The following is a 23,887-nucleotide window of genomic DNA, read 5'->3' as shown; positions in this document are numbered from 1 at the left end:
TGAAAATCACTGATCTAAAGGTTTTGGGAAAGTAGAAGCCATGTGTAAAATATATTAATGGTGAGTAGAATCCGTAGGACCACAAGCTGGAATAAGAAAGGCAGGGAAAAGATAGGATAAGATAGGCCATAGATAGATAGATAGATAGATAGATAGATAGATAGATAGATAGATAGATAGATAGATAGATAGATAGATAGATAGATAGATAGGGCTGCAATCCTATACACACTTACCTATGAGTAAGTTCCATTGAACTCAATAGGGCTTACATATGAGTAGACATGCAGAAACTTGAGCTAAAAGTGACTATATGTTAATTCCAATCATTTTCTAAATTGTTCATGATGGAAAAATAAGACACAGAGCAACACTGACTATAGAATTCAACCCTACAAACCCAACCCTTCAGCTCATTATTTTCCAAATAAATATTCAGTGTGTATATTGAAGACCATGAAGTCTTCTTCGAACGGCAAGTTATTCAGGGACTTTGGACCTAGAGAAGAAGGCAGGGAACCTGAAGATGGGTGATATTGTTTTTATTTCTTGTTTCTTTGTATTTCCGTGCTTTGAGACTAGTTTGGGTGCATTGGGTGGTCTGCAGAAAGAAAAAGGATGGTGGGCAGATACTTGTCATAAACTTTTTTCTATTTTGCAGGGAGTTCTGAAAACATCTCTGTGATCCAGTTGCCAAGTCATATGGAAATCCAGGAGAGGCAGGGTGCAGTTTTGGACTGCAAGTTCACGATCATAGGTCGAACTCCATATGTTTTCTGGTACAGTCAGAGCCTGGGCAGAGACCCTCAGTATATCGTGAAGGCTTACAAAACAAATCCCCAGCTTCCATTTACCCAGGGAAAATTTTCGACCACTTTGCATGCTGAAAACAATACAGCTACTCTGAAAATTGACGGTGTCTCTCTCCAGGATGCGGAGGTGTATTTCTGTGCTCTGAGTATCACAGTGAGCTAAGTCTGGTTTTGCACTCATACAAGAAGTGATATTTGCAGTTGGTGCTGAAATGAGTCATGATTCACAAATCTGGAGATAAATCCTTTAGCACAGTGGTTGTCAAAACTTTTAGACCGGAACCCACTTTGCAGAATGACCATCTGTCCGGAACCCACCGGAAGTGATGTCATCAACCTGGACGTGATGTCATGGCCGGAAGCAACATCATCAAGCAGGAAGTGACATCGCTGTTTTCACCTAGTAGTTCATAAACTGCAAATGACAAGAGAAAATAGTCCAACTCAGAAGCTTGTTTCAATTCTCACTGCACCCCCCATTGCTACTAAGCACCCCACCTGCTCATTGTATTATTATTATTATTATTATTATTATTATTATTATTATTATTATTATTATTTATTAAACTTTATTTATATGCCGCCCTTCTCCCCAAAGGGACCCAGGGCAGCTCACAACATATTAAAAACAGATTAAAAACATAATTTCACCACAAATAAAAACATATTAAAAACACATTAACATATACCCATAAAAACCATGGTCAGATAAAAAGTCAGATAAAAAGAGCAAAACGTAGCAAATCAGAGGAATCGGGCCTGTAAAAATACTAAAAAAGATACAGAAAAGATGTTTAAAAAGGCCATGCACTCAGAAGGCTTCTTTAAACAAAAATGTCTTCAGGCCTCACCGAAAAGTCTCAAGAGAGTTAGCTATTCTCAAGTCAAGGGGAAGGGAATTCCATAATGTTGGTGCCACTACTGAGAAGGCCCTATTTCTTGCCGCCGCCCCACGTACCTCCTTAGGTGGTGGCACTTGTAGAAAGGCCTTCTCTGATGACCTGAGAGGACGAGCCGGATTGTACGGGAGTAGGCGATCTCTGAGATAGCCTGGCCCAGAGCAGCATAGGGCTTTAAAGGTCAAAACCAGCACCTTGAATTGGGCCCGGAAATGAATGGGCAGCCAATGCAGCCTCTGGAGAAGCGGGCTGACAGAGTCAAACCGCCTAGCTCCAGTGACCACACGGGCCGCCGCATTCTGCACTAATTGCAGTTTCCGAACCGTCTTCAGGGGCAGCCCCACATAAAGCACGTTACAATAATCTAACCTCGATGTCACCGTGGCATGGATCACTGTGGCCAGGTCTGCCCGATACAAGTACGGCCACAGCTGGCGCACCAGCCGAAGCTGAGCGAAGGCCCCCCTAGCCACAGCCGCCACCTGGGAATCCAGGAGCAGCTGCGAATCCAGGTGGACCCCCAAGCTGCGGACCTGCTCCTTCAGAGGGAGTGCAACCCCATTCAGCGCAAGCCGATAGTCCAGCACCTGCATCGAGGATTTCCTAACCAGGAGAGCCTCTGTCTTATCCGGATTTAATTTCAGTTTATTAGCCCCCATCCAGATCCTCACTGCTTCCAGACAGCGCTCCAGGCCCTCAACCGACACCCTGGAGTCTGGAGGAAAGGAGAGATAGAGCTGGGTGTCATCAGCATATTGATGACACCCCACTCCAAAGCCCCGGATGACCTCTCCCAGCGGATTCATGTAGATATTAAATCTACATGAATTTAGTATTAAAGGGAGAGTATCTCATGGTGTTTTATTAGCTTTTATTGGGTTATTTCTCAGCCATTTTCCAAGAGCAAAGTATAAGGAGAAAAAACCTATTTAAACCTTCACACATATTTAAACCTATTTAAACCTCCCCCACTTCAGGCATCTGCTGAGGTTTAAGTGCCTAGAGGGGGCTGGGAAGGGCAGGGCTTGGGCTGATGCAAGTGGGGGGAGAGGGGGGTTGGATCACAGGGCAGAGCTTGAGCTGGAAGAAGGTGGTGAAAGAGAAAGCAAAGCGAAAAGAAACAAGCCCCCCATTTGCAGGGAGAGGTTGCAGCCCACCTCAAGATAACCCAGCAAGGCACACTTGCTCCTGTGCAAGCTGCTCCTGGCAGGAGCTTTGAGTACACACAGGCAAGCTGGGGCTAGGGCAGTTCCAGCTTCCAAGATGGCGCCGACTGCCTGCTTTGCCAGTTTCCAAGATGGTGGCCCACATCTTTCCACGACCCACCTGAGCTCAGGTCGTGACCCACCAAGTGGGTCACGACCCACCGTTTGAGCAACCCTGTTTTAGCAAATTCTCCAAATGTTCCCAATTTTAACTGCTATTTCATTCTCTCTCTCTCTCTCTCTGTTGAAATTTAAGTTGCTGAGCAAAGTTATTTTGGGCTCCAAAGATTTAGGCTTATGCAGACTTGCCAGATAAAAAAAAGCTGGATTCTGGTGAAAAGGATGCGGGGCCGGCCCATTCATAAGGTCAGCTGAGGCAGTGGCCTCAGGCAGCACCCACTTCCATCCTCCATCCACCCCCGTGTCTCTGCTGCTGCTGTTCCTCTTCTTGCTCCTTGGATTGGAAAAAAGGAAGAGTGAGGTGGAGCAGAAGAGGAAGTGTGAAGGACATGAGGGGTCATGGTGTAGCAGTGGTGTAGCTGGAGGGGGGTGGAGCACTCAGGGGGGTGGGGCAAAACGGAACCTAATTTGGCTCCATATGGTTTCGTTTTGCCCCGCCCCGCCGGGAATGACTCCGAAGGGAGGGGCCGCTGTGGTGGAAAATTGCGGAAAACCCTTTTGGGTTCTGCAAGTCTGTTTCCAGGGCAACTGTCCATAGTAACAAATTTGAAACAGAACTGCAGAACCCAGAAGTGTCTCCCAAAGGTTGGAAGTGATATCACAAGAGGTGGGGACCACAGAGAAGACCGTAGAGGTCAGAGTGCTCTGAGAAGAAAAACATTCAAAATAGCTGGTCTACAGTAATTCCATGTATGTAAGAATTCTGTGATCAAGCAGCACATCCATATATGAAGACGGCCTACACAGGTTCCAGGTTCAGCACAAGCCCCAAGCAAAAAATTTTAAGTGCATAACTCCGGCAAGTGGGTCTTGTTGGAGTTGATACAACTCCGTCTGCTTCCACAGGTGGCAGGATACTGACCTGAAAGAGTTAAACCATAGCCCAGTGACCCAACACTTTACCAGTCCCCTTTGGATGACCTATGTGGGGGCGTGGCCCAGACACTATAACTTACCCTTCGCTCCGAGCACACCCTCTCTTCCTCACCGACCACTGACCAGACAAGGTGGCATCCAGCAGGGCTCTGCTGGTGACGCCATCTTGACCACATGGCACATGCAGGACGAGGCAGCTTTATGGCCTTGTTGTCTTTAAGTTAGTGTAACCTCTGATCATAATCAGATGCTGTAAACTTACTTCTAAGGAACCGTGAGTAAATGACTTCTTTTGCAACTTAAACCAGCCATTGCTGTTTTTGTCTTTATTGATTAGCAGTCAGCCGGGTGTGGGAGGCTCCCTGGGTTGATTCCCAGCAAGGGGGGGGGGGGGTCTGCTGCTGAAGCTACTCTGCTTCCCCCTTAAAGAGGAAACCAGTTTAAAGATTCCTCCAACAGGTCTAACCATGGGTTAGACCATACCACAGGTGGCACAATTACAGCACACTGAATTAAGCATTAAGAAGGCATACTGTACAATGTTCACCCTTTTTGCAAATGGCCAAGCTACAGTCATCTGAAAGGCAACAGTAAATCCTTAATTAGCAGAGATAAATCAAAACCCATGGATGGCATCACTCGAGAAAGTGAGCCAAGCCACAGGCTTAAAGATGAAGTACATTCATGGAGATATTCATGACATTCAGTATTCTTAATGATAACTTGAAATCCAGAGAAAGCAAATCACCAAAGAAAATGACAGCCCAATTCTAACTTGGAAACAGACATGTCAGCAGGCCTGCACTGTATCCAGCACAAGTTTGGGCCTGACAGCAGGCCAGCCTGGGGCAAGCCTGAATGGATCTACTTGGATCTGTGTCACCTGATGAGGTAGCACAAATCCAAGCAGCCTGGGACTGCCCTGGGCCGCCCGGGAATGTTGTAGTGCAGCAATTTTCAACATGAGTTCAACATTGGTGTACCGCGAGCGAACTGCAGGTATGCCATGGGAGGGTTATTTAGTAGTAGGGCATTGGGGGTGTGCCCCCCCTTGTGTGTGCTTTGTCAATTGTAAAACTAAAAATAAAAATAAAAAATTGGTGTGCCGTGAAAATTTTGTTGCCTTGACAGTGTGCTGTGAGATGAAAAAAGTTGACAATCACAGGTATAACGGTTCTAGTTTTAGACTGAGAAGATCCAGGTTCACGCCACCACTCAGCCATGTAACTTCCTGGGTGACCTTGGGCCAATCTCTCTCTCTCTCTCTCTCTCTCTTTCTCTCTCTCTCTCTCTCTCTCTCAGCCTCATCTACCACATAGCGTTGCTGTGAAGACAGAAGGAGAACAGGAGGAACCATGTGCACTGCTCTGAGGTCCTTGGAGGAAGGGTGGAATAAAAATCCGAAAAAAGGAAGTAAATCAATCAATCAATTCTACCTTGTTGAGTTCAGACACAAGGTGGGGATGTTGAGTCAGTCGTACTCATGCGGTGACCTAATTACAAATCAGATTTGAAGCACTTGAGTTTTCTACAGCACACAATGTAATCCTGGCCGCGACATCCAACCACATCCTGTGGTCTACCACCATCTCTTCACATTTAAGATGCATTACATTACTTACCAAGAGTCTGCTGCACCTCATCTAGTCCTTTCATACAGTGGGTTGCGCAACAGCAACTCAAGAAGCTGACCAGCACCAAATTCCTTCCAAATTTAGACTTGGCAGTACTACTGGATCCAGAACGATGTATCTCCTTTTGGTCTCTGCTCTGTTAATCTTGTTGAACTTCAGTAAGTGATGATTGATTTATTTTCTCTCCCTGTTCATACATCTTTCTCACTTCATGAATACTCCTGGTTCTCGAGGACATCTACTCTGCATGTATAATCTATGTGCTGTGTTCAAGATCTGCACAGAAGGAAGGGAAATGGACTTGACCACTTCAATCCCCAGGTGAGGGATGCCATGCAAGTTTCTCCTGGAAAAGGAGCATTCAAAAATTGCATATGGGAGCATTCAAAAACATGATCTCCCCCCCCCCCCCAGAGTCTTAAGTCTCTCAACCTAGTTTAGAATCTCCAGACTCTTCTAACTTTCTACTGTGGTTGAATAACTGGTTGAAATCTCTGGGCCTTCTGACCCATGACATTACAGCCCTAGTTGCATTTCTTATGTGTGATACATATGTAAAGGGCGTTCATGTAGTATCTAAAGAAAAAGAGGGAAGTTTGAAAATTCAGACTGCGAAAATTGGTTGTACATCTGTAATACAGATGGAGGAAGGGAAAACAAATGGAAATAAAGAAATCTCAAAAAATAATATATGGAGGAAAGAGAAAAGCTTTATTTTATTTTATTTTTTACTACCAAGCACAAACCTACCTGTTTCAGGTACCAGATGCAAAAGAGCAGGTGCAGAATGGGACATTTTAGAGATACAACTTTGGAAACCTGCACAAGATGTTAAAAGGCCCAAGCAGCCATTCTCCTTCCTGTCCACCAACTGAAATAACCTCTTGCTGTTATCTCATCCACAGAAGGGAGTGCTGGACAGTCGGTGAACCAAACTGAAGGCACTGTGACTGTCACCCAAGGCAACCCCATAGCTCTCAGCTGTACCTACGTGTTGGGTTCAGGTGTCCAAGGTTTTCCATACTGGTATATCCAGCATCCAGGACAGCCTCCCGTCCTCTTTCTACAGGAGTGGGGAACTCCTGTGGGGATTGATCAAGGCTTCACAGCTGTCCACAATAAAGCCACAAAGACCTTCAACATGGAGAAAACTGCCAGCCAGTTGAGCGACTCTGCCGTCTATTTCTGCGCTGTGAGAGACACAGTGAGATTGAGCAGAGGGGAAGCAGGACAAAAACCTGTCAGTAGGAAGGAACAGGAGCTTTCATAATATGTTCAGGGCCCACACACTTATTTGGAAGTAGAACCCATTGAATTCAGGGGCATTCATTTCCAAATAAACATATGTATGATTAGGTGACTTAGAGATGATAATAATACTGTCTGCCACCTTGAGAAATATTCTGGAAGTGTGATAGGTAAGTGTGGCCAGAGTTTAACTAAGGAGGACACAGAGGTCTTCTGGAAGGAACTCAGAAGACCAATCAGCCAAGCTCAAAGACAAGATGGACCAGATATTCAGAGAAAGTCAGTAGCAAACTACCTTTGGGTAAAAAATAAGACCTTTGGTGACAAACGATGATGAAGTTGATAGGAACTAAAAATCTATCTGTACTGAAACTGCCACACCATGTCTCCGCTACCATGAAAAGTACAAAATAATGTGCACAGAATATTCACCACAAGATTATACACTTGACCTAAAATTGTAATCTTGCTGTTTTCTATTGTTAATTTTCATCTTTCCACTGCTAATTCCAACTTCTGGGACTACCTGGAGCTCCCTACAGTTGGAGACTGTAGACTGGTCTAGACGACTCCACAAGTTTGTTCCTACTTTGACGTTCTTCTCATCTCTAAAGGATCCATGGGAGATTTTCCACATCCTAATCTTTCAGAAGGGATGTCTATGTCAAATTTCTACCTTGTTGTTTCTTCTTTTGCTATAGATCCTTTGGGAAGAGCTCAGAAGATCGAGCAGCCAGAATCAGCTACTGCACTTGATGGAATGTCCTACAATTTGACCTGCAGCCTTTCTTCGGTCACATCAGAAAAGCTCCAGTGGTATCGGCAGTTCCCTGGCCAAGGACTTCAGTATATTGCTGGTGCATTCCCAGGGAGACATGATGAAAGCACCCATCCAAGGAGCACATTGTACTTCCAGAAAGATAAGACGTCCAACGCCCTTGTCCTCCATCATGTCACACAAGCGGATTCTGCTGTCTACTTCTGTGCTCTGAGTGACACACAGTGAGACAGATCAGGACTATCGCTGTACATGAACCCCTCTCAAAGTCTTAGCATAGAAGGAGCTCAGGCATGCTGAAGAAATGGACAAGTGCAAGCAAATTTTGTCACTCTGGGCAAACTACTGTTCATTTACGTTCCCCTCCTTTGCACCAGCAATTTGGGAATAATGATGTTTGCCTGCTCAATTAGGCTGTTTTATGCACAAGATTATGCAAAGGACGTGCATTGAACATTCCAAGGATGATTTCACAGAGCCATTGAATGCAGTGGTGTATGAAGAGGGGGGCCAGCCAGTGGCATTGATAGGGGGTGGCAGGGTGTGAGCTGCACTAGGTGATGCACACCTGGGGAGCGGTGACACCACAATTGCCCCAAATTTTTATAATCTTGGTATTTTCAAATAATACCATCATGTTACATATCTTTGGTGTGTAATTTCATGCAGAATGCAATGAAACAAACCACGTTGAGATTACTCTATTCTATCAAAAATTTTAGCCAAAATTCGGTGGGGGCAATGCCATGTCCCCAACCACAGTGTTCTCCTGCCCACTGGAGGGGAGGAGGTCCAACATGGGGGTGACTCGCTGGCTTCCCACACCAGGTGATGCAAATAGGGCCGCCCCCCCATCCCACAAAGTTCAATTTAAGAAAATGTTCACTGTCTGCACATCTTCTCGGGTCATTATTATTATAATTCATTTCATGGCATGACTATTACTGACAATAATTTTGTCTTGGGGGGGGGTGTCAAATGGCTTTGATATGCTGCTGATTGAATGTGGAAAGACTTACTCTGGCTACATCTGTAATGAATGGAAGTGTCCCCAAAATGCTTCAATGCTCATAGATTTAATTGAGAAAGAAAACAGAGGGGATGAGACTATTTACTGTTTGAAACAGTCATTTAATTTGGCCTCCAGTTTACCTGCACTATAGATTTAACCCACCTCTAAGTCCGTCTTCTTGACTCCTAAACAAGAATCCCCTCAGAATTAGAGATCTGTGCCAGAGCTGTGATTCTGTAATGAGAGGTCTCTGACAATTAGTCTCACCGGGTTCTTTTTTTCAACAAAGACACAGTTAAATCATTTCAGAACTGTTTAAGGGCCCAATACTATCCAATTTTCCAATGCCAGTGCAGCCATGCCAATGGGGCATGCACTGCATCCTATGGTGGGGAGGTACTCACAGAGGCCCTTTTAAGGTATGGAAACATTTGTTCCCTTCGGGGTTGCATTGCAGTTGCACTGGTGCTGGAAAATTGGATAGAATTGGGCCCTAAGGCATTTAGGCCCAATGTTGCATATATGTAACAGGGACCAAATGTGTACACCTGTTGGCCGGGCAGAAATGAGTTGAAATAATAGCACTGAGCTTGCAAAGCTTGAACAAGGATTATGCAATTATTTTTTTTAATAACATTGGACTCCCAATCATGTACTGCAGAGGCACACTTTTCTGTACCTTTTCAGTTCTTCTTAAGGTATGAGAGTCTTTCTAAGACACGGCAGCTACACCGGGTGTTTCTAGACAAATGGACAAGCAATGACCCAGTAAATGAAGCCGATACTTGCAGTGCACACAAATGCCCACAAGGTGGTGCAAAGAGGTCAATGGCATTTCTAAGCAGACTTGCTCAGCCTCACAAAGTCATTTGACATCTAGGGCTGCTCTGATCCTGCAAGTACACTCCATCTCATGCAGTGCCAATTGACTGCCTCTTTGATAACCGTGAACAGGAGATTCTCTCATTCAGAAAACCTTATTCTGGAAAGACAGAAAAACTTCTTCTTGGGATTTTAGGAAGATCTATTTCAGACACTCAACAAGGATGCCCATCACCTTGGTCTCCTTAATTCCGATGCTTTCCTCTTTAGGTGGGTAGAATTTTTAAGTCATTCATTTAAAAAATAAAAATAAAAAAGCAACTTGTTCCTTTCAGTGCTTCTCCTTCATCTCCTCCCTCTTTGGTTGTGGGTTCCATTCATAATAAAATGCAATAATTTGGCTAGCAGGCTGTGGATCTCATGACCTGGGCCAGATCAGAATCTCACGTCCTCTTTGTGGAAGTAGCAAGGAACTGCACAGGGAGACGATATTCAGACCTGGAAGCACAATATGCCCCAGCCCGCCCTTAGAGGACTGGATTGAAAAGTGATCCTAGTGAAAACAAGTGACAGTTCTAGAAGGAATGTTTTGAAAGAGAATCCGACATCAGAAAGTTTGTAATGTAAATTCATGGTCAGATATACGAGTGATCAAGTTATTCCGTACAATCCGGCTCGTCCTCTCAGGTCATCAAAGAAGGCCTTTTTACAAGTGCCGCTGCCTAAGGAGGTACGTGGGGTGGCGGCAAGAAACAGGGCCTTCTCAGTAGTGGCACCAACATTATGGAACTCCCTTCCCCTTGACTTGAGAATGGCTCCCTCTCTTGAGACTTTTCGGCGAGGCCTGAAGACCTTGCTGTTTAAACAAGCCTTCTGACTTCATGGCCTTTTTAACATCTTTTATACATCTTTTAGTTGCTTTTTTACAGGCCTGATTCCTCTAAGAACTGCTGTTTTATGCTCTTTTTTATTCTGACTTTTATCTGACTACTGTTTTTATGGTTTCTGTTAATGTGTTTTTAATATGTTTTTACCTGTTTGTTAAATTATGTTTTAATTTGTTTTTATATGTTGTAAGCCGCCCTGGGTCCCTTTAGGAAGAAGGGCGGGATAGAAATAAAGTTTATTTATTTATTTATTTATTTATTTATTTATTTATTTATTTATTTATTTATTATTATTATTATTATTATTATTATTATTATTATTATTATTATTATTATTATTATTATTCCAAGAGAGCCCATCGATTCCAAGTAAGCACTAAGCGTGTTTATTCCCTGTTCTGTTTGGTTTCCCAGGAGTTCTGTGCAAATATGAGATTGTCCAAGATTCCTTTGTGAAGGCATCAGATGGGGAAGAACTGAATCTCAGATGCAACCACTCCACTGCGGCTGAGCATGAGAACATTTATTGGTACCAGCAGTTCCCCCATCGAACTCCTCAATTCCTCATCTATGCCTATAAAGGGTTCAAAGACATGACGGAGCCAAAGGGGGTCTTGACTGTAGCCAAAGACCAAAAGAGCAGCGTCCTCTCCATCAGCAGGGTGACCCTGGAGGATTCTGCCATGTACTTCTGTGCTCTGAGTGACACAGTGCTATGCACCGGTGCCCCTGCTGTGCAATAAGAGTTTTTCCCTTGCCCTGTATTCAGGTGGTACAAGTGATGGAGAGTTGTGAATATACATAAGTCTTCCATAGATTTGTACCGCCTTAATACAGATGCTTGTATTAAGCATCTTAATACAATAAGATGTACACCTTAATACCACCTGTTTCGGCAGTAGAAGTGCCAGCTGGGCACCAGAGCACGCAATGAGGCGGCCAGTGCACATGGGCAGTGGCTGTGTGCGTGGGTCAGCAGAGAGGCTTCCCATTGGCAGTGCCACTTAATTGGTAGTGAGGGCAGGCAGTGTGAGGAACAGAGCAGGGAGTGGGAGGAACAAGGGAGTGTCTGGGCAGAGGGGGAAGGCAGGAAGGAGAACAGGGAGGGAGTGGTTTGATTCCAGCAGCACCTGCATGAGCCAGGATCTTATCCCTATTCTCTCTTCCCTCTCCCTTACTGTCTTCCGTTCTATGTCAGCAAACGGCTGATGGAGATCTGAGGAGACCCACTGGGGCAGTGGAGGTTTGCCCCCAGATAAGAGGGCTTATCTTGACTGCTGCCCTGCAGGATGGAGTGCATGCTCCTTTGGCATGGCTGCTTGGCCAGGTGGGGGGAGTTAGCTAGGATTGGGCTGTAAATCAAGTGCCAGCTTATCAAATTCCACGCATTCAACACTGATGTTTCTTAAGCACCTACACACAACTCTCCTCCCACCTATTCTCCCACACACACCTACAAAAAATAACTCCGGCAAGTGGGTCCAGCCATGGGTTAGACCATACCACAGGTGGCACAAATGCAGCACACTGTTACTGAATTAAGCATTAAGAAGGGATACTGTACAGTGTTCACCCTTTTTGTAAACGGCCAAGATACAGCCATCTGAAAGACAACAGTGAATCCTTAATTAGCAGAGATAACTCAAAACTCATGGGTGGCATCACTCAAGAAAGTGAGCCAAGCCGCAGGCTTAAAGATGAAGTCCATTCATGGAGATATTCATGACATTCGGAATTCTTAATGATAACATGAAATCCAGAGAAAGCAGATCGCCAAAGGCAATGACAGCCTAATCCTAACTTGTGCTGGAATCAGACAGGCCAGCAGGCCTGCGCTGAATCCAGCACAAGTTTGGGGCTGACTATAGGCCAGCCTGGGGAAAGCCCGGATGGATCTACTTGGATCTGTGTCACCAGATGAGGTAGCACAAATCCAGGCAGCTCAGGACTGCCCTGGGCCGCCTGGGAACCGCCGGGTCCTGCCCCGCCTCCCACTCCCCGCCCACCTGTGGTACTGCTACCTGCCCTCCCCTCATCCCAAAATGCCTCCCTCCTGCCTCCTCCCCACTGTCCCCACACCCCCTCCAGACCCCTGCATCGGCCAAGTTCGACTGACGCAACTCACCCTCTCCCCATGCGCCAGCCTATCTCCCAGAAGAGTGGCACTTTTGTGACACCCCTGGGCCAGCGTAAGGGACTTCGGTTGGCCCAAGTGAGGGTCAGGGTTTTGTCCTTAGATACCTCTTGTCTCTCACACCCGTAAGAATCCACCCCTCAGATTCCCATGCATGCATCTTACCTCTCCCCCACACAGAGTCAAATCAGCCTTTGAACTCTCCCTTCTGGTAAACAGGTCCATCTGAGGATCATACCATCGCTGTCCTCCCATTTTATTTCATCATTTTTTAAGAATCTGTTGTCTGACCATCCCACGGCCCACAATATGAGGCCATCAACTTGAGCTCCTCAATTTCTTTTTAAAGCTAAATGGCTTTTTAACCAAGCTTGGGTTTCACGCTACCCCCTAACATGAGTGCTTGCTCAAAAGACATGCGTCTCATGCACATGGGAACAGTGGAGTTCTGTAATATTGGGTATTTGCAGGAGAAAACTGAACATTTGGAAGAGTTCATCAGGTCAGAGAACAAGTGAATAATGGCCCAATCCTATCCAACCTTGCGCTAATGGAACTTGCATTCTGTCAGTGCAAGACCTGGGCCACTGGTAGAGCAGCTACACTGATGGTGTGTGGTTGGTGCCAATGCCAACGGAGTGCCCACTCCCCACTGGTGCCAGTAAGCCAGCAGAGGGGGTATTCCAGGGGAGGGTTGGGGCAGGGAAGGGATGGGGGTTGGCTGGGGATATTCCAAGGGCAGGCAGGGTCAGATATTGGTGCCACTGATACCTTGTGTCCCCTTTCTGGCCTCAACACATCCTTTTAGACCTACTCAGACTTACGCCAACCAAAGGGCTGACACAGATCCAATGCAGAAACATTGGGGACCATGGCATGATGGAGCATGTAAGTAAAAAATTCTTTGACTTACTTCTCCATTGTGTCATGATCCCTGACTCACCCATTGTCCACAGCAGACGTCAAGGCAGAAGTGACGTTGTTTAATAATCTAAGAATTAACTCTGAGATATCATTAGCATATGTTGCATTGTATGGCTTAATAAAACGATGAATAAGACCATCCTGTGGTGTTTGTTATAACTGAATCCCCTTCTCTAGCTCTTGAATACAACTGTTCGCAGAATCCCTTTCCTATTGAGCAATTGAAGGTGAGAAACTCAGGCAGCTGATACCCACAAGAGCAGCACAAGTTGGACACAGCTCCTTGGAATGGACTTCCATCATGCTTCACTTGTGTTGAGGCGCAACGGATTCTGAATGCCCAGAAAAGTGCAACACCCGAGTTTTTGGGGGGGGGGAGAGATCAGTTATGATCATGACAAAAAGAAAAACAATGCTCCCTGAAGCGAACTGTTCATTGGGAGGTGTGTGTGTGTGTGTTACTCCAGTGAGATATTCCTTGTACTAGAACCAGGATGCCTGTAGTGCAGCAATTTTCAACCTGTGTTCAACATTGGTGTGCCGCGAATGGTCTACAGGTGTGCCATGGGAGGGTAATTTAGTAGTAGGGCATTGGGGATTTGTCCCCCCCTTTGCTGCTAACACCGTGTGCTTTGTCAATTGTAAATAATAAAAAAATGGTGTGCCCTGAAAATTTTGTTGCTAGGGTTGCAGTGAGGACAGAAGGAGAAGAGGAGGAACCAAGTGCACTGCTCTGAGGTCCTTGGAGGAAGGGTGAAATAAAAATCTGAAAAAATAAGGAAATCAATCAATCAATTCTACCATATTGATTTCAGACACAAGGTGGGGATGTTGAGTCAGTCGTACTCATGCGGTGACCTAATTACAAATCAGATTTGAAGCACTTGAGTTTTCTACAGCACACAATGTAATCCTGGCCGCGATATCCAACCACATCCTGTGGTCTACAACCATCTCTTTACATTTAAGATGCTTCACATTACTTACCAAGAGTCTGCTGCACCTCATCTAGTCTTCCCATACAGTGGGTTACGCAACAGCAACTCAAGAATCTGACCAGCACCAGATTCCTTCCAAATTTAGACTGGGTTGTACTTCTGGATCCAGAACGATGTATCTCCATTTGGCCTCTGCTCTGTTAATCTTGCTGAACTTCAGTAAGTGATGATTGATTGATTTTCTCTCCCTGTTCATACATCTTTCTCACTTTGTGAATACTCCTGGTTCTCGAGGACATCTACTCTGCATGTTTAATCTATGTGCTGTGTTCAAGATCTGCACAGAAGGAAGGGAGATGGACTTGACCACTTCAATCCCCAGGTGAGGGATGCCATGCAAGCTTCTCCTGGAAAAGGAGCATTCAAAAATTGCATATGGGAGCATTCAAAAACATGATCTCCCCCCCCCCCCCCCCAGAGTCTTAAGTCTCTCAACCTAGTTTAGAATCTCCAGACTCTTCTAACTTTCTACTGTGGTTGAATAACTGGTTGAAATCTCTGGGCCTTCTGACCCATGACATTACAGCCCTAGTTGCATTTCTTATGTGTGATACATATGTAAAGGGCGTTCATGTAGTATCTAAAGAAAAAGAGGGAAGTTTGAAAATTCAGACTGCGAAAATTGGTTGTACATCTGTAATACAGATGGAGGAAGGGAAAACAAATGGAAATAAAGAAATCTCAAAAAATAATATATGGAGGAAAGAGAAAAGCTTTATTTTATTTTATTTTTTACTACCAAGCACAAACCTACCTGTTTCAGGTACCAGATGCAAAAGAGCAGGTGCAGAATGGGACATTTTAGAGATACAACTTTGGAAACCTGCACAAGATGTTAAAAGGCCCAAGCAGCCATTCTCCTTCCTGTCCACCAACTGAAATAACCTCTTGCTGTTATCTCATCCACAGAAGGGAGTGCTGGACAGTCGGTGAACCAAACTGAAGGCACTGTGACTGTCACCCAAGGCAACCCCATAGCTCTCAGCTGTACCTACGTGTTGGGTTCAGGTGTCCAAGGTTTTCCATACTGGTATATCCAGCATCCAGGACAGCCTCCCGTCCTCTTTCTACAGGAGTGGGGAACTCCTGTGGGGATTGATCAAGGCTTCACAGCTGTCCACAATAAAGCCACAAAGACCTTCAACATGGAGAAAACTGCCAGCCAGTTGAGCGACTCTGCCGTCTATTTCTGCGCTGTGAGAGACACAGTGAGATTGAGCAGAGGGGAAGCAGGACAAAAACCTGTCAGTAGGAAGGAACAGGAGCTTTCATAATATGTTCAGGGCCCACACACTTATTTGGAAGTAGAACCCATTGAATTCAGGGGCATTCATTTCCAAATAAACATATGTATGATTAGGTGACTTAGAGATGATAATAATACTGTCTGCCACCTTGAGAAATATTCTGGAAGTGTGATAGGTAAGTGTGGCCAGAGTTTAACTAAGGAGGACACAGAGGTCTTCTGGAAGGAACTCAGAAGACCAATCAGCCAAGCTCAAAGACAAGATGGACCAGATATTCAGAGAAAGTCAGTAGCAAACTACCTTTGGGTAAAAAATAAGACCTTTGGTGACAAACGATGATGAAGTTGATAGGAACTAAAAATCTATCTGTACTGAAACTGCCACACCATGTCTCCGCTACCATGAAAAGTACAAAATAATGTGCACAGAATATTCACCACAAGATTATACACTTGACCTAAAATTGTAATCTTGCTGTTTTCTATTGTTAATTTTCATCTTTCCACTGCTAATTCCAACTTCTGGGACTACCTGGAGCTCCCTACAGTTGGAGACTGTAGACTGGTCTAGACGACTCCACAAGTTTGTTCCTACTTTGACGTTCTTCTCATCTCTAAAGGATCCATGGGAGATTTTCCACATCCTAATCTTTCAGAAGGGATGTCTATGTCAAATTTCTACCTTGTTGTTTCTTCTTTTGCTATAGATCCTTTGGGAAGAGCTCAGAAGATCGAGCAGCCAGAATCAGCTACTGCACTTGATGGAATGTCCTACAATTTGACCTGCAGCCTTTCTTCGGTCACATCAGAAAAGCTCCAGTGGTATCGGCAGTTCCCTGGCCAAGGACTTCAGTATATTGCTGGTGCATTCCCAGGGAGACATGATGAAAGCACCCATCCAAGGAGCACATTGTACTTCCAGAAAGATAAGACGTCCAACGCCCTTGTCCTCCATCATGTCACACAAGCGGATTCTGCTGTCTACTTCTGTGCTCTGAGTGACACACAGTGAGACAGATCAGGACTATCGCTGTACATGAACCCCTCTCAAAGTCTTAGCATAGAAGGAGCTCAGGCATGCTGAAGAAATGGACAAGTGCAAGCAAATTTTGTCACTCTGGGCAAACTACTGTTCATTTACGTTCCCCTCCTTTGCACCAGCAATTTGGGAATAATGATGTTTGCCTGCTCAATTAGGCTGTTTTATGCACAAGATTATGCAAAGGACGTGCATTGAACATTCCAAGGATGATTTCACAGAGCCATTGAATGCAGTGGTGTATGAAGAGGGGGGCCAGCCAGTGGCATTGATAGGGGGTGGCAGGGTGTGAGCTGCACTAGGTGATGCACACCTGGGGAGCGGTGACACCACAATTGCCCCAAATTTTTATAATCTTGGTATTTTCAAATAATACCATCATGTTACATATCTTTGGTGTGTAATTTCATGCAGAATGCAATGAAACAAACCACGTTGAGATTACTCTATTCTATCAAAAATTTTAGCCAAAATTCGGTGGGGGCAATGCCATGTCCCCAACCACAGTGTTCTCCTGCCCACTGGAGGGGAGGAGGTCCAACATGGGGGTGACTCGTTGGCTTCCCACACCGGGTGATGCAAATAGGGCCGCCCCCCCCCCCCATCCCACAAAGTTCAATTTAAGAAAATGTTCACTGTCTGCACATCTTCTCTGGCCATTATTATTATAATTCATTTCATGGCATGACTATTACTGACAATAATTTTGTCTTGGGGGGGTGTCAAATGGCTTTGATATGCTGCTGATTGAATGTGGAAAGACTTACTCTGGCTACATCTGTAATGAATGGAAGTGTCCCCAAAATTCTTCAATGCTCATAGATTTAATTGAGAAAGAAAACAGAGGGGATGAGACTATTTACTGTTTGAAACAGTCATTTAATTTGGCCTCCAGTTTACCTGCACTATAGATTTAACCCACCTCTAAGTCCGTCTTCTTGACTCCTAAACAAGAATCCCCTCAGAATTAGAGATCTGTGCCAGAGCTGTGATTCTGTAATGAGAGGTCTCTGACAATTAGTCTCACCGGGTTCTTTTTTTCAACAAAGACACAGTTAAATCATTTCAGAACTGTTTAAGGGCCCAATACTATCCAATTTTCCAATGCCAGTGCAGCCATGCCAATGGGGCATGCACTGCATCCTATGGTGGGGAGGTACTCACAGAGGCCCTTTTAAGGTATGGAAACATTTGTTCCCTTACTTTGGGGTTGCATTGCAGTTGCACTGGTGCTGGAAAATTGGATAGAATTGGGCCCTAAGGCATTTAGGCCCAATGTTGCATATATGTAACAGGGACCAAATGTGTACACCTGTTGGCCGGGCAGAAATGAGTTGAAATAATAGCACTGAGCTTGCAAAGCTTGAACAAGGATTATGCAATTATTTTTTTTAATAACATTGGACTCCCAATCATGTACTGCAGAGGCACACTTTTCTGTACCTTTTCAGTTCTTCTTAAGGTATGAGAGTCTTTCTAAGACACGGCAGCTACACCGGGTGTTTCTAGACAAATGGACAAGCAATGACCCAGTAAATGAAGCCGATACTTGCAGTGCACACAAATGCCCACAAGGTGGTGCAAAGAGGTCAATGGCATTTCTAAGCAGACTTGCTCAGCCTCACAAAGTCATTTGACATCTAGGGCTGCTCTGATCCTGCAAGTACACTCCATCTCATGCAGTGCCAATTGACTGCCTCTTTGATAACCGTGAACAGGAGATTCTCTCATTCAGAAAACCTTATTCTGGAAAGACAGAAAAACTTCTTCTTGGGATTTTAGGAAGATCTATTTCAGACACTCAACAAGGATGCCCATCACCTTGGTCTCCTTAATTCCGATGCTTTCCTCTTTAGGTGGGTAGAATTTTTAAGTCATTCATTTAAAAAATAAAAATAAAAAAGCAACTTGTTCCTTTCAGTGCTTCTCCTTCATCTCCTCCCTCTTTGGTTGTGGGTTCCATTCATAATAAAATGCAATAATTTGGCTAGCAGGCTGTGGATCTCATGACCTGGGCCAGATCAGAATCTCACGTCCTCTTTGTGGAAGTAGCAAGGAACTGCACAGGGAGACGATATTCAGACCTGGAAGCACAATATGCCCCAGCCCGCCCTTAGAGGACTGGATTGAAAAGTGATCCTAGTGAAAACAAGTGACAGTTCTAGAAGGAATGTTTTGAAAGAGAATTCGACATCAGAAAGTTTGTAATGTAAATTCATGGTCAGATATACGAGTGATCAAGTTATTCCGTACAATCCGGCTCGTCCTCTCAGGTCATCAAAGAAGGCCTTTTTACAAGTGCCGCCGCCTAAGGAGGTACGTGGGGTGGCGGCAAGAAACAGGGCCTTCTCAGTAGTGGCACCAACATTATGGAACTCCCTTCCCCTTGACTTGAGAATGGCTCCCTCTCTTGAGACTTTTCGGCGAGGCCTGAAGACCTTGCTGTTTAAACAAGCCTTCTGACTTCATGGCCTTTTTAACATCTTTTATACATCTTTTAGTTGCTTTTTTACAGGCCTGATTCCTCTAAGAACTGCTGTTTTATGCTCTTTTTTATTCTGACTTTTATCTGACTACTGTTTTTATGGTTTCTGTTAATGTGTTTTTAATATGTTTTTACCTGTTTGTTAAATTATGTTTTAATTTGTTTTTATATGTTGTAAGCCGCCCTGGGTCCCTTTAGGAAGAAGGGCGGGATAGAAATAAAGTTTATTTATTTATTTATTTATTTATTTATTTATTATTATTATTATTATTATTATTATTATTATTATTATTATTATTATTATTCCAAGAGAGCCCATCGATTCCAAGTAAGCACTAAGCGTGTTTATTCCCTGTTCTGTTTGGTTTCCCAGGAGTTCTGTGCAAATATGAGATTGTCCAAGATTCCTTTGTGAAGGCATCAGATGGGGAAGAACTGAATCTCAGATGCAACCACTCCACTGCGGCTGAGCATGAGAACATTTATTGGTACCAGCAGTTCCCCCATCGAACTCCTCAATTCCTCATCTATGCCTATAAAGGGTTCAAAGACATGACGGAGCCAAAGGGGGTCTTGACTGTAGCCAAAGACCAAAAGAGCAGCGTCCTCTCCATCAGCAGGGTGACCCTGGAGGATTCTGCCATGTACTTCTGTGCTCTGAGTGACACAGTGCTATGCACCGGTGCCCCTGCTGTGCAATAAGAGTTTTTCCCTTGCCCTGTATTCAGGTGGTACAAGTGATGGAGAGTTGTGAATATACATAAGTCTTCCATAGATTTGTACCGCCTTAATACAGATGCTTGTATTAAGCATCTTAATACAATAAGATGTACACCTTAATACCACCTGTTTCGGCAGTAGAAGTGCCAGCTGGGCACCAGAGCACGCAATGAGGCAGCCAGTGCACATGGGCAGTGGCTGTGTGCGTGGGTCAGCAGAGAGGCTTCCCACTGGCAGTGCCACTTAATTGGTAGTGAGGGCAGGCAGTGTGAGGAACAGAGCAGGGAGTGGGAGGAACAAGGGAGTGTCTGGGCAGAGGGGGAAGGCAGGAAGGAGAACAGGGAGGGAGTGGTTTGATTCCAGCAGCACCTGCATGCGCCAGGATCTTATCCCTATTCTCTCTTCCCTCTCCCTTACTGTCTTCCGTTCTATGTCAGCAAACGGCTGATGGAGATCTGAGGAGACCCACCGGGGCAGTGGAGGTTTGCCCCCAGATAAGAGGGCTTATCTTGACTGCTGCCCTGCAGGATGGAGTGCATGCTCCTTTGGCATGGCTGCTTGGCCAGGTGGGGGGAGTTAGCTAGGATTGGGCTGTAAATCAAGTGCCAGCTTATCAAATTCAACGCATTCAACACTGATGTTTCTTAAGCACCTACACACAACTCTCCTCCCACCTATTCTCCCACACACACCTACAAAAAATAACTCCGGCAAGTGGGTCCAGCCATGGGTTAGACCATACCACAGGTGGCACAAATGCAGCACACTGTTACTGAATTAAGCATTAAGAAGGGATACTGTACAGTGTTCACCCTTTTTGTAAATGGCCAAGATACAGCCATCTGAGAGACAACAGTGAATCCTTAATTAGCAGAGATAACTCAAAACTCCTGGGTGGCATCACTCAAGAAAGTGAGCCAAGCCGCAGGCTTAAAGATGAAGTCCATTCATGGAGATATTCATGACATTCGGAATTCTTAATGATAACATGAAATCCAGAGAAAGCAGATCGCCAAAGGCAATGACAGCCCAATCCTAACTTGTGCTGGAATCAGACAGGCCAGCAGGCCTGCGCTGTATCCAGCACAAGTTTGGGGCTGACTATAGGCCAGCCTGGGGCAAGCCCGGATGGATCTACTTGGATCTGTGTCACCTGATGAGGTAGCACAAATCCAGGCAGCTCAGGACTGCCCTGGGCCGCCTGGGAACCGCCGGGTCCTGCCCTGCCTCCCACTCCCCGCCCACCTGTGGTACTGCTACCTGCCCTCCCCTCATCCCAAAATGCCTCCCTCCTGCCTCCTCCCCACCGTATCCACACCCCCTCCAGACCCCTGCATTGGCCAATTTCGACTGACGCAACTCACCCTCTCCCCATGCGCCAGCCTATCTCCCAGAAGAGTGGCACTTTTGTGACACCCCTGGGCCAGCGTAAGGGACTTCGGTTGGCCCAAGTGAGGGTCAGGGTTTTGTCCTTAGATACCTCTTGTCTCTCACACCCGTAAGAATCCACCCCTCAGATTCCCATGCATGCATCTTACCTCTCCCCCACACAGAGTCAAATCAGCCTTTGAACTCTCCCTTCTGGTAAACAGGTCCATCTGAGGATCATACCATCGCTGTCCTCCCATTTTATTTCATCATTTTTTAAGAATCTGTTGTCTGACCATCCCACGGCCCACAATATGAGGCCATCAACTTGAGCTCCTCAATTTCTTTTTAAAGCTAAATGGCTTTTTAACCAAGCTTGGGTTTCACGCTACCCCCTAACATGAGTGCTTGCTCAAAAGACATGTGTCTCACGCACATGGGAACAGTGGAGTTCTGTAATATTGGGTATTTGCAGGAGAAAACTGAACATTTGGAAGAGTTCATCAGGTCAGAGAACAAGTGAGTAATGGCCCAATCCTATCCAACCTTGCGCTAATGGAACTTGCATTCTGTCAGTGCAAGACCTGGGCCACTGGTAGAGCAGCTACACTGATGGTGTGTGGTTGGTGCCAATGCCAACGGAGTGCCCACTCCCCACTGGTGCCAGTAAGCCAGCAGAGGGGGTATTCCAGGGGAGGGTTGGGGCAGGGAAGGGATGGGGGTTGGCTGGGGATATTCCAAGGGCAGGCAGGGTCAGATATTGGTGCCACTGATACCTTGTGTCCCCTTTCTGGCCTCAACACATCCTTTTAGACCTACTCAGACTTACGCCAACCAAAGGGCTGACACAGATCCAATGCAGAAACATTGGGGACCATGGCATGATGGAGCATGTAAGTAAAAAATTCTTTGACTTACTTCTCCATTGTGTCATGATCCCTGACTCACCCATTGTCCACAGCAGAAGTCAAGGCAGAAGTGACGTTGTTTAATCATCTAAGAATTAACTCTGAGATATCATTAGCATATGTTGCATTATATGGCTTAATAAAACGATTAATAAGACCATCCTGTGGTGTTTGTTATAATTGAATCCCCTTCTCTAGCTCTTGAATACAACTGTTCGCAGAATCCCTTTCCTATTGAGCAATTGAAGGTGAGAAACTCAGGCAGCTGATACTCACAAGAGCGGCACAAGTTGGCCACGGCTCCTTGGAATGGACTCCCATCATGCTTCACTTGTGTTGAGGCGCAACAGTGCTCCCTGAAGCAAACTGTTCATTGGGAGGTGTGTGTGTGTGTTACTCCAGTGAGATATTCCTTGTACTAGAACCAGGATGCCTGTAGCGCAGCAATTTTCAACCTGGGTTCAACATTGGTGTGCCGCGAATGGTCTACAGGTGAGCCATGGGAGGGTAATTTAGTAGTAGGGCATTGGGGATCTGCCCCCCTTTGCTGCCAAAGCAGTGTGGTTTGTCAATTGTAAAAAAATAAAATGGTGTGCCCTGAAAATTTTGTTGCCTTGTCAGTGTGCTGTGAGGTTGACAGCACAACACATTGAAAAAGGTTGACAATAACAGGCGTAATGGTTCTGGTTTTAGACTGAGAAGATCCAGGTTCACATCACCACTCAGTCATGAAACGTCCTGGGTGACCTTGGGCCAATCTCTCCCCCCCCCGCCTCATCTACCTCATAGTGTTGCTGTGAGGACAGAAGGAAAAGAGGAGGAACCATGTGCACTGCTCTGAGGTCCTTGGAGGAAGGGTGGAATAAAAATCTGAAAAAATAAGGAAATCAATCAATCAATTCTACCATATTGATTTCAGACACAAGGTGAGGATGTTGAGTCAGCTGTACTCATGCGGTGACCTAATTAGAAATCAGATTTGAAGCACTTGAGTTTTCTACAGCACACAATGTAATCCTGGCTACGACATCCAACCACATCCTGTGGTCTACCACCATATCTTTACATTTAAGATGCATTGCATTACTTACCAAGAGTCTGCTGCACCTCATCTAGTCTTCCCATACAGTGGGTTGCGCAACAGCAACTCAAGAAGCTGACCAGCACCAGATTCCTTCCAAATTTAGACTTGGTGGTACTACTGGATCCAGAACAATGTATCTCCCTTTGGCCTCTGCTCTGTTAATCTTGTTGAACTTCAGTAAGTGATGATTGATTGATTTTTTTCTCCCTGTTCATACATCTTTCTCACTTTGTGAATACTCCTGGTTCTCGAGGACATCTACTCTGCATGTATAATCTATGTGCTGTGTTCAAGATCTGCACAGAAGGAAGGGAGATGGACTTGACCACTTCAATCCCCAGGTGAGGGATGCCATGCAAGTTTCTCCTGGAAAAGGAGCATTCAAAAATTGCATATGGGAGCACTCAAAAACATGATCTCCCCCCTCCTCCCAGGAGTCTTAAGTCTCTCAACCTAGTTTAGAATCTCCAGACTCTTCTAACTTTCTACTGTGGTTGAATAACTGGTTGAAATCTCTGGGCCTTCTGACCCATGACATTACAGCCCTAGTTGCATTTCTTATGTGTGATACATATGTGAATGGCGTTCACGTAGTATCTAAAGAAAAAGAGGGAAGTTTCTAATGGAA

The sequence above is a fragment of the Tiliqua scincoides genome, chromosome 5 (genome assembly GCF_035046505.1).
Source record: "Tiliqua scincoides isolate rTilSci1 chromosome 5, rTilSci1.hap2, whole genome shotgun sequence".
NCBI classification, from domain to species: domain Eukaryota; kingdom Metazoa; phylum Chordata; class Lepidosauria; order Squamata; family Scincidae; genus Tiliqua; species Tiliqua scincoides.
Note: the sequence above shows the minus strand (reverse complement) of the source record.